At 34.1% G+C, this 15745-nt stretch overlaps 1 protein-coding gene across 1 annotated transcript in view; it reads right to left on the bottom strand.

Moving 5' to 3' along the window:
- LOC143152172 (uncharacterized) overlaps nt 1-15745 on the bottom strand; it is a 450848-nt gene that overhangs the window by 268107 nt on the left and 166996 nt on the right. The window lies entirely within an intron of this gene.

Raw genomic sequence — 15745 nt, 5'->3', positions numbered from 1 at the left:
TATTATTAGCACACCCTGACAACTTCGCGGTTTGAATGGTACAAAGCGACACAAACGACGACATCTATGAATAGGTCTATGAAACATCAAAGATCTTGAACGTATTACGTTTAAAGTGACGTAGCAAATTTTATCAATAATATTAATAATTCAACGGTAAAGTTCTTGTTAGAAATTCTAATAATGATAATAGAATTAGTCAGTTACAAGCAACGTTTAAACTCCAGGTAGAATGGGACAAATACAATTTCTTAACAATCACAGAATTATATTTGAGCACAGAACGAACATAAAAATGATTAACGCAGCCACGCCTTACACTCGAGTTCTGTCTTTTTTCTTTGACTTTTCTCTTATATTGTTATTATGTACTTCCTCTCTCGCTTCCTTACACTCGACTCTTCCAACTCTCGACTGTTTCCTCTGACAAGACTTTCTCCTACATTCACACCATAGACTATATAATACTATACAAGACAAAGGACCCTCACTTGTCAAATTCATCCTCACTCCCATGCACGATACCAACACTCACATAAACTGTGTATTTAAATGTTTTTATTCCAAAGCTTCTTCGATTTGTCTTCGATATAAAAATATCTATAGGAATCATAAAAGCAAATTGCGAATATGATCTATGTAGAAAGATACATAATCTCTACAATATTTATATTTCTAGGAGTTCAAAAATTCTATCGCCATGATTGGAATAACTATGTACAAGTAGTGTTTAGAAAAAAGGGCCTAACAAAATTCTATCACCATTATTTAAATAACTACATTAGATCAACCAATTTACAAGTACAAGTAATTTCTAAAAATGTCCCATAGATTCATAGTGTGCACGATACATATATTTTTGAGAATCTAAAAAAGCCGCTGAAACGTCGATAAAATATTATTTTCGTATTGCTCTGAAAAGCCAAAATACAATTGTAACATAGTCGATGATCAATTGATACGTAACAGAGCAATAGAAAAATATTGTTAAAAATATTCCACCAAGTTCTACTTTCAACTATCTTCAACGATATTAATTTCTCGAAGAAGCAGCGGTAAACCTGAAAACGGTTCGTTGGTAAATCGATCGTGATTATTACCACGACCGATTCCATTATTTACCCGCGTTGCAACACCGCTGAAAGCGAAGAAAAGGAAATCGCCGGAACTGGCCTCCGTCTCCGACGTAATATAATTATTTTCAGTGACGCAAGCCTCGTGTGATCTTGCCTCTTCGGAAATTCATCGATTTTTAAGAGGCGCGGTTTATTAGCACGGAAGGGTTGATTTAAAGTTAACGGTGACTGATAGCTCCGAAAGAGTGAGAGGCTGAGAGGAAGGACGACAGGGGAGGTAGGCATGATAGAGTAGAGGAACTCCTCCGAAACTACATCAACTTCCTGTTCCGGTATCTTAGGGTGCAATCAAATTACCCACTCACTTTACGAGACATTATCGAGCTCCGGTGTCTAGAGGCACGAGCTCCCTTTCGTCGGTAAGAGTGCCACGAGAGGGAAACTGCGGGTTACGCTCCTGAATCGGGCCTGGAGTCAACGACGGACGATGCCAGGCGTCTCGAGTTTCTCTGGACAGCCGACTCTGATTGCTTTTGTCTCGACGGCGTTAAGGAGTTTCCTCAACCCGTTGCGCTCGAACCTTTCGGACAGGTATACCATCAGTGAGGGGATACCATCTGGGAGAACGTACCGTGCGTGGCAATTCGACCGTGCCACGAGCAGCCACACTTCCGGGAGACTTTTCGATTGCGGAATGTATCGAACAGCACCCTGTTGTTCGAAGGGAAAGTTTGTCCGCGAAGAACGCGAATGCAAATGAGTCTAATCACTTCCGGAACGTATTTTCATCTATAGTTTACGTTGACACACGAATCGACACGAAGTCGGTAGATTAGTGTCATTTGCGTTAAAGAGATACACAACCTCGACAATTTACTTTTGTTTTCAATTTTCCTATAGTTTCAAATATATAGAACAATGTGCCGAAACGATTGATCAAAATTCGAACTTCCAACGAAGTTATAGCGAAGAATATACGGATGGCCCGTATCGTGCAGAATGGCTTCGCGGAGCTGTTAGAATGGAGATATCATTTCGAGGAAATTTTTCGTTTCTTGAAATAAAACGTAATCTCGTCGATTACAATTGAAACTCTTCGTGACGTTTGCGGTGTACTATGAAGTACAAATGCAACTTGAATAGGGTCAAAAATAGTGTGGACAGGTCAGTAATCTCTGTGTGTAAACTTTTTGGACGATTTTCTTCAAACTTTGTACAAAATATTCTCCACAAAGTATTCTAAAGTGTAACTAAGAACTTTTTTAATATCTCAATTGTTTAATTTTATTGAAACATTTAAAGTTGATATTTTACAGTAAAGAAAATTCTTTTCAAATTGCTGCCATTTTTAAGATTATTGAAATTTTGAAAAATCCTATGCTACATTTGAAACGATAGGTAGTAGTTTACGAATCAACATGAATTTTTCATTTCATGCAGAACAGATTTCAGAAATACTGTATAACTCCACTATTTTGTAATATTTTTACTTTAAAAAAATGGGAAAATGAAGTTAATAATAGCAATACCATCAGCTGAACAAATTTTAACTTTTCATTTCATAATTACGTATAAAAATGTTTTCAAACATTATCCATATTTAAATACTTAACGGTGATGAACTCCCTTAACCTTTACCAATGTATGTTTTTTCAATGCCATTCTATAATTGTTGGATATATATAGCTTGCAATCTTTCTATGTATATTATTACCAATTTTGATGGATAAATTTCGTCGCATTCTAGATTTTTTTCACTGTCATCTTCTGCATCATTATATGTAAATCGTTAATGCACATTCTGCATTTCTCTTTGGTATCAGCTTTTGGTATAACACTTTGTCATTGCCTTCAACTATTTTCTTTTCAATTATTTTCTTTTTCGTACATTTATCGTCGATCACTTTTTCTTTCTTTCTTCCTGTTTTCGTAGCTTTTTTTCCATGCTTCTTGTCTTCCTTATCCTGCAAATACGTACAATATTCGGCAGATGATATCGCCGCTGGCATATTCCAAGCACTTTTTGTTTTACTTTTAGTTGATTTATTAGTCATTTTTGAGAAAAATAAATACTTCATGAAAGAAGAACTTTTTCCTTTATCACATCGCTGTTAGTCTCCTTTTTTATTTCTTCATACGATGATGAAAGTGATAATAGCTCTGCAACGGCATTGTCATCCATTCTTTCGTTACTTATAATAATTGTAAATCGAACGTAATTCGGATCTTTATTTTCCTTTCCAAATTCTTCTGTTTTAACTAGATATAGCCAACAAATGAATAAAACTACTCAAATTTCTGTATAAAAGTTAATTTTGAAGAGCGTGTTAGAAAAGATTTGCTACGGGTCACAACTGACCCGACGTCCGCTTTGCACAAGACTGTTTCGTCATCCACCTTTCGAGGGTTAATAGGTCTGTCACGATTAATAGGATCGATATTAGAACAAAAATACTATAATAATAACTAATACGACACTGAAAAAGCTATGGAGTATTGAGGACCCCCTTTGGTAAAAAACATTGATCATTCCACCTTGATATGCTAAGGCTTAAACGAAAGCTACTCGTGGTCAAGTAAACGACGGTCGATAATTTACGATCGACCGTTCGTTCCTTGAACCGTGAAACCGAGCAGACAATGACCTTAAAGGCCCTTTCGATTTCTCCATTGTCTGAAAAAACAGAAACATTCGAGTTTCCTAGACGATCAAAAACCAAGCGTGCGCTGGTCGTTATTACGATGTTTAGTTTATTTGTTACCCCGAGAATTCATCATCTGAGAATCCCAAGACGCGAATGAAAGAAATTAGAGTTGTCCTCTTCTACTACGTTTTCACAATATGTGTATGTGAAAATCAATATGACTGATTTCCGGCGAAAATTGAAAAGCAATCGTCGACGACCATTTTCACCACCACAGTACAATAGCAAACGTTAAGTTTAGCATTATCTTGTTTTACATAGAACATAATTACCTACACTCCAAACATATCAGATCGCATTTTACACTTTGCGAACAATGTAACTTATCCCAATTCCACATCACGAACAACATATTAGTAATAACAAGAATTAGAAACGATTCACATCGTTATTTCGTTATTTAAAGATTGCCTTTACTACATCAATTTGACGTAAACGGAAGACGTGGACATAAGTCGGTTGTCTTTATGATCAACGTTTTGATCATTCGACCGGATACGTCTCCATACTCAACAGTTTGGGTTGAGTTTCTACAAGTTCGAAACTGATTATTTAGTAAATAATATTCTTTTTCGCGAACTCAATAATATTAAACTAGTATAATTCAGAGTACGATATTTAACAACATGTTCACAATATAGTTCTGGCGGCATTAAGTCCGTACCGTCCAGGAGTTCAATGTGCTTAGAAATTTCGATGTAATTCAAAGTTTGCATATTTTCTACACGCATATTTTGCGCGCGTGTATTCAAAATTCGTGTATTTCGAAGCAGTTCTATCCACGCCAAACCACAGTTTCATTATCAAAAAATGAAATAAAATAGTATTTTTTCATTATTACAAAGTTAAAAAATGTTTAGTTTCAACACGATTTGTTTATTCAATCAATTCAAATCCCCTTTAAAATGATCAATTTTCAGGCTCTAATATTTAATATTTAAGTACTCTAATATTTTTCTATACATAATAAATAGTTGCATCTAGCAATACATAAAAAATGTATAGTTTCATTTAAAGAAATCTTGACATTTTCGAAATGTCTCCACTCTCGAAGAAGACATATACACCGGATCATGTATCATTCAATATCATTTAATATTATCCAATAAAATTTTGTTTAAACTTCTACCGTTTAAGAGATGTGTATGGGAGAAATTATATCAAGTGTTTATTATTAGTATACGCGATATTTTTGAAACATAAAAAGACTGACTACGTAGTCAAACTGAAGAATACTTTAGAATTATCAATCGGCTATACTGATTTTTTGAAAAATACACGCACGTAGAAAATACGAACGCGAAATATATTGCAAAGAATATTGAATTCTTGAACTGTAAAAACTTTGCACTATAATAACTGTAATAACACCGTGTACTTGTTGTTAAATGTTGAACTCTGAATTATTGTACCTTTAAATTGTGTTTTACACCTGTTTCTTACAGATTAATAAATATAATGGTGTTTGCGAATAAGAATGTTATTTATGGGAATTTAACAGAGCGAGTGGTGCAACGATTCGTCAACATTGTAGCCAACTTTATCAGGAGTCTGATGACGCACTGATATTAGATTTTACAATTAGAGATGAGTCGGTCTACTGAACTTTTTAATCTATTAACTATTGCACTGGAGTACATTCATGGTCATTCTAAATGCTCGGTTTAATAGAAACACTAACTACAAAACTATATACAAGTGTATATAAACTTTTTAGCTTTTTGTACAATTTTCTACTTCCTTATTTAATTTTTACATCTATTTCGATATTTAATTATAAATATCGAAAAATAAATTGAGAAATTAATTCAACTTTTCCTACCACTGATTAATTCAGCAGCGAAAAGGTTAACTTCAAAAATAAATTGATTTCTTACAGCTAACACTGAATAACTAAGAAGAAGTCATTACAATTATACTGTAGAATATTGAAATACTTTTATGTGTCAGTGTAAAGAGAGATCAGAAAAAGTAAAAGTATACTACGTTGTGTTTGTTACTATAAATTATTATTTTTTCGAAGAAGTGCGTAATATAAATATTTTAATGCCATTACGACATGCTTAATGAAGATGAATCCGACCGAAAAAATAAAATAAGAACCAATGAAGCTGACAAATGTAAAATGTAAAAATTAAAATTAACAAAGCATTAGGAATTTGTTACTAGTCGGAATTAAGAATTTATGTTAACAATAGGGTACAAGATAATTTAATGCGATTTGCTAATAGTAATGGTGCTACGGTTATAGGCCTTTTCCTTCTATTATTTAATATAGTATTCTTTCAGTTATAATTTTATTCCATTGTTCGAAACGTATAGACAAATTTGTTTATCGGCAAAAATTGCTCGCATAACCCAAAAAATAATTCTATTATTTTTCACCACTGGTACAAATTGATATAAATTTTGAAAATTTTCTTTCAATAGAGTCGAAAAAATTGAAAAAAAAAAACCAGCCAATTTCTCGCGTTTGAATTTCAAATTTTGTTTCAGTAGAAACGATGGAATTGTAGGGAAGTAATTGAAAAATTGCTTTCGATGGATGCATTATATACACGCTACACACATTTCGTATTATTTACTTACTACACACAGTACGTATTACTTACAACAAACATTTCCAACGTAAAGTAAAGAGGTCTTGTATTGTATCGAACAGTTTCCATTTATTAACAAAGTTCAATTCCCTCTGGACATTCATTTCCCTTCTGTACTGCGATCAAAGCAGATTCACCCAACGCTACACCGAATGCTTCAATAATACAAAGCCTGTTCACAGGGATCCGTTATTGAAATTTTCGTATTGGCAATGCATGGAACAGGGATTGATTCCATGAAAAAAGAAACAAATAAATGGCAAAATATTGGACTAAGATTGAGCTCAGTCCTTCGTTGTTACATTTGAAACTGTAACACCGTAAATATCTATAATTATCATTCAGCGATCGTATAAATACTTCTATTAAAGACTCAGTTTTTGTTTATCTATTACGCAGTAATACGCAAATGCATCCAGAGGTTAGAAATTAAAATTAAAATTAACAAAGACGAATACGTCGCGATACTTTACGACGAAGAAAATGTAGTTTAAATATGCAACGAACAAGACGTTCTTTAATTTTTTCTTCGATACAGGAAGTCGAGGAACAGTTTATTCAATTCTATCAACGTTTTCTTAATTTCTAAACTAGTCTGTATTGTAAATAGCAATGCAAAATATTCGTTGCAGAATATAGAACAGAATCGTTAAGCTTCGCAAGCATTATTGACTTTTCATGAAAGAATACGTTTTCGATTCGCTACGAGGTGATACAAAACTAGCGATCAATAATGTAAACCCGAAACAACGACGATTCTCAATTTTGGTAGTCGAAATCGCAGCGGTTTGATTCGTTGAGCAGTAAAAGATCGCAGTTGTGTAAAGTGGGGCGAATCGACAAGGGCGGTTCAGCCGGTAGAACAGGGGGTGGAATACCTTTTGGTAGTCATCTATACAAGGAAACCGCAGCCACGGCCGACCACCTGCTCCAATTACGCTTGTTAAGGGTATATAACCCCCTTGCGAGCGCGTAGCAGCCTTCACTTTCATCTCAGTCGTCTCCCTACGAAAATGTGCACGCGTCACCTGCACACTTCGTCGGCAAAAAAAAAAAACAACGACGCGATACGCATTTCTTGATGGAAAACACGAAGCGCGCCTTTAAGAAAATAACTACGTAAAATCGAAAGGAGTGGAATTGTCGCAGAAATATGAAATCGAGGAGGGTATCTTGTAAATGCGAATCGAAATATTTTTATTGCTCACTTTGGCGAAGTTCAACCGTTTAATAATACAAATAGCTCGATGTTTTTAATCTCGGGTATCCACCATGTCGAGAAAAAGAAATTTAATCGTTAGTTTATTTTAGAAATTTCGATATTTCGATTATACATTAATTCTTCGCACTCGAGGTTTTTCTACTACAAGAAACTGGAACACCCCGATGAAATATTTTATACCAAAAGCAAAAATAAATCATTCGGTTACTTCGCAATGTTACTCTTTTATGTCAATATTTCGTGTGAATATTATATTTTATCGAAACACGATATTTTAACATCTAGAAATACTAGACTAAATTGGGCGACGATTGAGAGTTGCTTCTCGAGTGCAAAGGATTAATAGTCTTCGAATTTGTTCGTCCTTTTCGACCTCGATGGCAAAATTCTGCTTCCAACGAGTCGGATAATTTGTACAAAAATTTCAAAGAAACATCGATACAGTTATTTTCGATATTTTGTGTGAACCGTTTCCAAAATTGTCGTTTCGAGAGAATTTCAAACGTTCTTTCAAACGTTTCAATTCAATTTTTCATTTCACGATTTAACGCAAGGTTGCGAAATATAATACATCGACTCGTTTGTCTATAAAATTTTCGTTAGAAGGCGTGGGTCTCTACGTGCGCATTGTTCGCGTACCATTTCGTTAACTTTTGGAACGTATCGACAAATCGGAACTCAGAATACATAGGAAACTCGTCGCTGTTGAAACGCGCAAAATTCTAAAAAGACGTCTTTATCGAAGATTCGAGCGCTTTAAGTGTTTTAACGTGAACGATACTCGAGCCCGGACTGGGAAAAGAATAAATCCCGGTAAAACTCTGTCCCCGAAGCACAATCGGCTGTGCAGCAAACCGGCTGCTTCGAAAATAATTTTACACGAAGAGAACATTGAAGAGCTACTCACGGGGAAAGGGAAAACGTGTCGCGGTTTCGGATTTGGAAGCGTTCGACGATGCCGTCGACTCTTCGATAATAGCTTCCTGAAAGTGTGTAACCACTTTGGTACGGGCATCAAGTGGTCGCAGCTTTTTCTCCCGTGGAAGTTTCGGAAAGTTTCCGCGCGACAACTCAAGTCGATTGACGTTCTTCGATCGGAAACTTCTACGACGATCCTACAAAGGGACGAGCCCGAAACTTCGTTCGACGACACTTGTCCCCGAACTCTTGTACTCCGGCTTGTAGCTAAGACCACGTTATTCGCGTTCGAACGATAACCGCGTTACGTGTATTCTTAAACGCGAGAAACCACCTATATTGACATCTACCTAACCGATACACGGTTACCAACTTTCGAAAGATATCGGGGAAATAACAAAGTGACGTTACTGTATAAATACGCAGGCTGTCGCGAGAAATAATTTTCCAAATATATTCGATGCTGCGTTCCGAACCGAATGGATTCTATACGACATTGTATTGCATCGACTATTCTAGATAAACACGAAAGTTGCACGGAATATTTATAAACTGAAATATCGAGTAAATTTCAATTATCGAAATGTAAACGAATTTTGAAGGAAATACACCGGTGAAAATCGAGAAAATTAGACAAACGCAGACATTTTATTTCCAACGAAATTTCAAGGAATATAAAAGGGTGAGCAGAACGGATAGAAATATGCTAATTTACGACGTAATATTTTTACAAGTCACGTACCTGTATTAAAGAAGGAATTTCACTTGCTCGTAAAATTGCAACGAAACATTAATAATACGATACACGATAATAATTTCTCTATCGCATTTCGATGTAATTGGTTGGAGCTCAGTTCGACACGCTAATGTTATTAAAATTTGATAAAGTAAATAGCACACCCGCCTAACTTTATCCTTCTATTTGCTTTCTCCGTAACACGTAATAGATTCGAACATCAAATTGTGTTTTTTACGATATTCTCTTTTCATTCGTAGATAATAGAATTGCCAAAGCAAGCGAAACTGTCTAGCGTACAACAGCGAACAAACATATACAATGCAGACGTGTACTGTGAGCTTACAATTGGTATAAAATGGAAAACGTGACTTTCATTTGCACAGGGAGTCGTTTTCCTTTCTACATGCTCCTTCTTTCTCTTTCGCCCTTATACGAACTTTACGGTTATTTTCGTCGTGTTTGCCCAACAATTTTCCCGTGTTGTCTCCGTTTTAATTAAAAATCCTTTGGACACTGCGATCACGGGCATTTCATAACTTCATCTCCCTTTATGCGTATTTTCAACAAGGGCTCGAGTTGCTCGATAATTTGACCTACTTGCAGGTGGGCTATCGATTTTAAACAATAAATTGGTATTTTTCGTTCCTCCTATAAAGGATATAAATACCGTAATGTACTAACCGGAAATCGTTTGTGTAGGTAACGAGGCAATTGTAACGCAATTTTTTAAATTAAATTACGAAATTCTCGTACAAAATTCAATCAGATAAACGGTACACCGTTGTGTCCCATTAACGGCAATTCAGAGGAGAGTAACTAAAATGTAGCACTTATGATATTTTATGTTATGTTTTCAATTTAGTAATAATTTTTCGCATAAATTAATATTGGAAATTGTAGCTTCATTTTTGAGACTATTATTTTTACGTATTAAACATTTTACAAAGAACAAATTAATCGGGATGGTTACAAACTTTTTTATAACATAGTGTAAAAAGTATGACTTAAATAACCGGTTCCCTAAATCCTGCCACTCTATCCGAAACTTACAAAATTTACTACTTTTATCATTCAAATGAGGAATCATTTGTCCAATACATATATGAATGAACAGTAAAAATCCAACACATGTTAATAATTATTTGATAACTATATTCATATTATAATTCATAGTTGGGACAGTAATAAATTGTGCATTTTTTTCGTACTCTACAATTTCCATAAACTCATAACAATGCACATTTTATGCACTGTACCATATTTTCTATACTCATCGTGCAAAGTATTATATAATTTAAGAAACCTCGAGATGATATTAGCAATCATGATAATCGGATACATTCCTGAACAAACATGTATAACAAAACTAATATAATAAAGGTAGAAAAAAGCACGTTTATGTAATAAATCCAATATCTTACAACAAATAACCAATTCCGTCGATAGCCTAAGTAGACAATCTTGGAGTAAATTGGAGTAAATGGTTGTAAATAAACCATTACCTTCGATCGGCCAAATAAACTGGTTTTTTTAATTCTAATAATCTAAATACTCCATTGAAGTGCTTTTAGACTCGTGAGACGTTGGGACGTTCGATCGGTAAATTGCATAAAAGCTTTCAGATTTATTTATCATAGAGACACTAGGTAGTCAAACGGTAGGATTCTTAGCGAATGTTGCGAGTCGTTCCAAATCCACTTTTTCGACCGTCAGTCAGACTTGCTTAGAAAAATCGACGTCGAGACGGAAATCGTAATGTTACAATTGGCGCCAAGCTGAGGCTAGCATTACATAAAAAGGGTTGGCGTTCGCTAGCAAATTACAGAGTAACAGTTGGCGTTCAGCGGAGCTAACCTTTATGCGCAAAAGGGTCGAAGTCGACTCGAAAATCGCACCTTAATATTGTCGTCCAACATATGACTAGTCTTGCATCGAAAGAGTGTCAACTTGCAAATCCCAATGTTGCACATTCAAATTTATTTTTAAAAGTTCAAGGTCTTTGCTCAATAACAAAGTAACACATAGTATTAGTTTACTTTACTTTACTTTAACATAGTAAAGATGTGAAATTTCGATAAAAATGCAAATTAATAGCTAACAAAACGGGTAAGGAGAGACAATAGAAGGAAAGTAGAGTTGGGTGAGAATCGACGGAATTAATCGGTCAAATTATTGTTAACTTAGAATGAAAATCTACAAATTGTAACGTCGATTATGATGAAAATCTGTATGCTTTTAGAGCAACCGAAAGTAAGACGTGTCTTTCTTTTCGCTGCAAAGACACAATTATTAAGAGGTGAAACTTGAAATATTTTACTTTCCTGCTTTTACTCCTATTTTCAAACAAATACTTGAGGACATTGTAAAGTCAATTTCCAGATATTTACAAAGGGAAGGAGTCCACGATTTTTTATTCTGAATTTATTATCGGTGGTAAGTATCTTTATTTAGTACCGATATTGTATATACATTGACAATTAATAATAAAATGTGAGTAATTATAGCGTTCTGTTTCGGTCCATAATAGATTTTGCATGTATGTACGTATGACATTTTGTCGTCTTTATTACTGTTTTATATCGATATATACATCGTGTTATTTTTTGTTAAGAGCATCGTAAAAATTTGTTCAAAAATCTCCTCCTTCTCTGCAAGATCCTATAAGAGATTTTGCATTTCTTTAAAAACAAAAACTATGCGATTATATTGGTGCACGTTCAATAGACACATTCTCTAATCGTGTCGGCATACTTTTTACAGCGAGTGCATTCTGCGAAGAAGAAAGATCTTCTTATAGTCACCCTTCATAAGACACATTTTACTTACGCGTAGTACGATACTGTACAGTTTTTCAGTAAGAGCGAGATTGAATTGTTAGAGTCGCCATGTTCATTATTAAATTATCAAAGTCATGTAACATTTCTACTGGTTAATGGTTCAAAATCAGAACTGCTCAAAGTGTTGAAACGATTAAAATTTATTATCGAAATTCTTGTTCAATTTCAACATCGTTTCGCGCACATAGTCGACCAACAGAACTTGTAATTCGTAGTTTAGTGGAACAACTCGATGCCATTGGTTCTAAATATTTATATTCTATAAATATATGAATGAATTCGTACTTATTATTTTACTAATAAAATACTAAGTTAATACCTGATACTCCACCAAATGCAAACACGACGATCATTAAACGATTTTACGCTTCATATACGATACAATGTTATCATATATACTTTAAAGTAGAACAAACACCAGATTATCTTTCATGGTTTACATTTTATTTCGCTTCAAAGTTCTATCGCTCATATTGGAAAACATTTTACATTTCTTTCCTCTTGCAATACTTGCAAGGTGTTTAATCCCATAATTAATAGTCACTTATACAGAGTACAAGTCCCCAAATTCTTCAACCGCTTCCCCTGATCGTTATTTACTTACCCAAAGGGTCGAGCGATTTAGCAAAAATCGATTTACGGAGTGTACTCAATTTTTGGGACAATATTTCGTTGGGAAAATAATTGGAAGGATAATGGGCGTAATCCATCGCAGAAGAATGGACAGAAGGTTTCCAGAAAGGAGCCATCGGTCATCCTGGAAGGCGAAAGCTTTCACATCAGTGCGGCAAATGCGCTTTATGGTCCTTAAGCTCGTCCCTAAATCCCGATTAACGAGAACTCAATTTTTTTTTTTTTTATGCAGCCAGTCTGCGAAAATAGAAAGTAGCGAATGGAGATGATCGTTCGCGCTCTTTATTGACTTTTAATAACTACGTCGGACTGTCTTTCTGAAGATAACCCCGGGAAGTGTGTTCGTTGATTTGTCCTCGGCAAACAGAACGACGTTTCGCAAATCCCGATTTCATTCGTCGAACCTCGGAAAAATATTGCTTTACGATTTCCCGCGGGCTAACCACTGTCGATGTCGAGGTCCACGAATTGAAATTTAAAGAACACTTCAACCGCGAAACGAAAGATTTCTGAATTTCAATACGAGTGTTTCCATCGTCGTGCAATTCTTTTTGAAAAAAAAAAGAAGGTATTTAATTCCGATCGACGAGTCGAATCGCAAAGGGATCCTGAAAACTGCTTGGAATAGTTCCGAATGCGCATCAATGAAACGTAAGTAAACGTTTGCAATTGAATTTTAATATGCAAACACAATGAAATTTTATCGGGAGAAGTGTAATTTGTACAAACTATATTTATGTAAACGAAGATACTTCGTACCAGTTTTATACAAATTCTCCCTCGAAGGGTTGTAGAAAATTTTGAAAAAATTAAATTCATTTTATATTATTTGAAAATATCAAAATATCAAAATATCTGTTTACCTCTGTATAAAAAATACACAGGTACATAGAACGATCATTACTATAAATTGGATTAATGTGCTAGTCAAGAGTAAATAATTAATTTGTAAAATTGGCGTTGCGCGGCAAATAATAGTCACATTCATAGTGTTTATACATTTTATAATATTGGTTTAAGGAACATTTCAAGTTCAAGAAACGAATGCATTATAAAAAAAACTTATTACATCGAATCAGTAAGCGAATTCTACAGAGAAATTCACGTTTTCGGTTTATTAAATATTCGTTACATTACTTATACATATGCATACTCAAAATAATAATGTAAATCAATATCATTAATATTTAATTATAATGAAAATTCATAAATTTATTTATGAAAATAAATACGAATACTAAAACAAACGTTAGGTACTGAAAAGGAGTTACATAAAAAAAGAGAAAAATGATGTATCATGTTGTACCTAAATGAATAAAATAGTTTTAATGTATATTTCGAATACCATTCGTTTCTTATGTAATTCTTAAATGTTGTTTCAAGTATTTTTCATATTATGTAAAATTATTATACGCAAAATATATTGGATAATAACATTACACATCGATGTACCACTCTGTATATGCAAATAGAAGAAGAGTAGTAGTTGTTAGTATTCGATCATACGAGCATCAACAATTTGACAGAAAAACTTCTTAAGTCTCAGAACTGAAAAGTCGTGTGATGTATTTGTAATAAATGAATACATTTATAATGGTTGCCAATATTTCCATAATGAATAACATTATGTGCGTGTATTTCAAAAGCTACCTGAAAACAGTTATCGATGCAAAAATAGCGACGAATTGAAAATTAAATCGGTGACATTTTTTCAACACACTAAATAACTAAAAAATAACTAAAAATTTGAATAACTTATGATCCGACCTTGTAGCTGTGGTACATGTTTGTTATAGACAAGGTAATAGCATGGTGTGAAAGAAGAGAGAGAGAGAGAGAGAGAGAGAGAGAGAGAGAGAGAGAGAGAGAGAGAGAGAGAGAGAGAGAGAGAGAGAGTATATGCAGCTAATATTATGCAGTAACAAAAGTTCAAGTTTAAGTTGAAACTTTCAGGACAACGAAAGATTTCATGTAATACGGTCCTTTAAAAAAATTATTAAACGATAAACATCATAATTGGTGAAGATTGCGATAATTATAAATAAAGTTCCGGATCGTACATTGTACGAAACATTGAAGATCATAAAAATGCTTACAAGGTGCAAGAGAACTTGTCAAATAAACTGAATTGTACTGTTGACTTTGATTTTCATTACTTTTATTATACTAATTATTTCTAAGTGGACCTAATATTTGGTCTTACTACTTTATCATTTGTGGAGCTTAGTATACCGGCTCTTAAATTCTGTATTTATTTTAGAAATTATTATCGTACTTACAAATAGAGATCATTTCAAAACGTATATTGATATAAATGATTGATAGATATTTTTTCATTTTATGTTTAAAAAAGTTGTAGTTACTCTCCACACTATTGGATTATTATTATGCAAGACAATGTTTCCATTTAATTTACGTTCATTTACTTTTGATAGAAAAAATACATTCACTGGTAAGTTTTCAGCAATTTTTCCTTCGCCCTGAGACAAACTGAAAAGAAAAGCTTTTCCACCGTTAAAAAATCATTCACCGTCTTCTTCTTATTGTTAGTAGAAGCTTTCAGTGAATAATAATATGAAATTTTCTAAAATTGTACCCAGCTGCAATTATACCTAAGACGTCAAATTTTACAACTTAAAATAATGCTGTGCTTAAATTAAGATCGAAGAAGAAACAAAGTTGCTTTTAGTTTCAAAATGCGGAATAACGAAAAATTCCACGGAAAAGATACTACCTTCGGCAACATCTCAACCAAAGTAACTAAATTACACAAAAATACCTAAGTTCACGCATCAACCGAGTAACTTTATGATAGTAATAATTCCCTAATTCGCAGCAAGCACGCAAACACCAGCATCGTTGTAAAAATTTTGTACCGTAGAGAGGGAAACAATTATTTGAACCGAATAAGCACGAGCCACGAAATAATTCAAAATTCTGTCTAGGATAATTGAAATACTCGTTGCTTGTGCACGCAACTTATACATTACCGAGCAGACGGTAATTAATACCAAT

This window comes from Ptiloglossa arizonensis, chromosome 10 (assembly GCF_051014685.1).
Source record: "Ptiloglossa arizonensis isolate GNS036 chromosome 10, iyPtiAriz1_principal, whole genome shotgun sequence".
Classification (NCBI taxonomy): Eukaryota; Metazoa; Arthropoda; class Insecta; order Hymenoptera; family Colletidae; genus Ptiloglossa; species Ptiloglossa arizonensis.
Note: the sequence above shows the minus strand (reverse complement) of the source record. Positions and strands in the feature narration are given on the sequence as shown.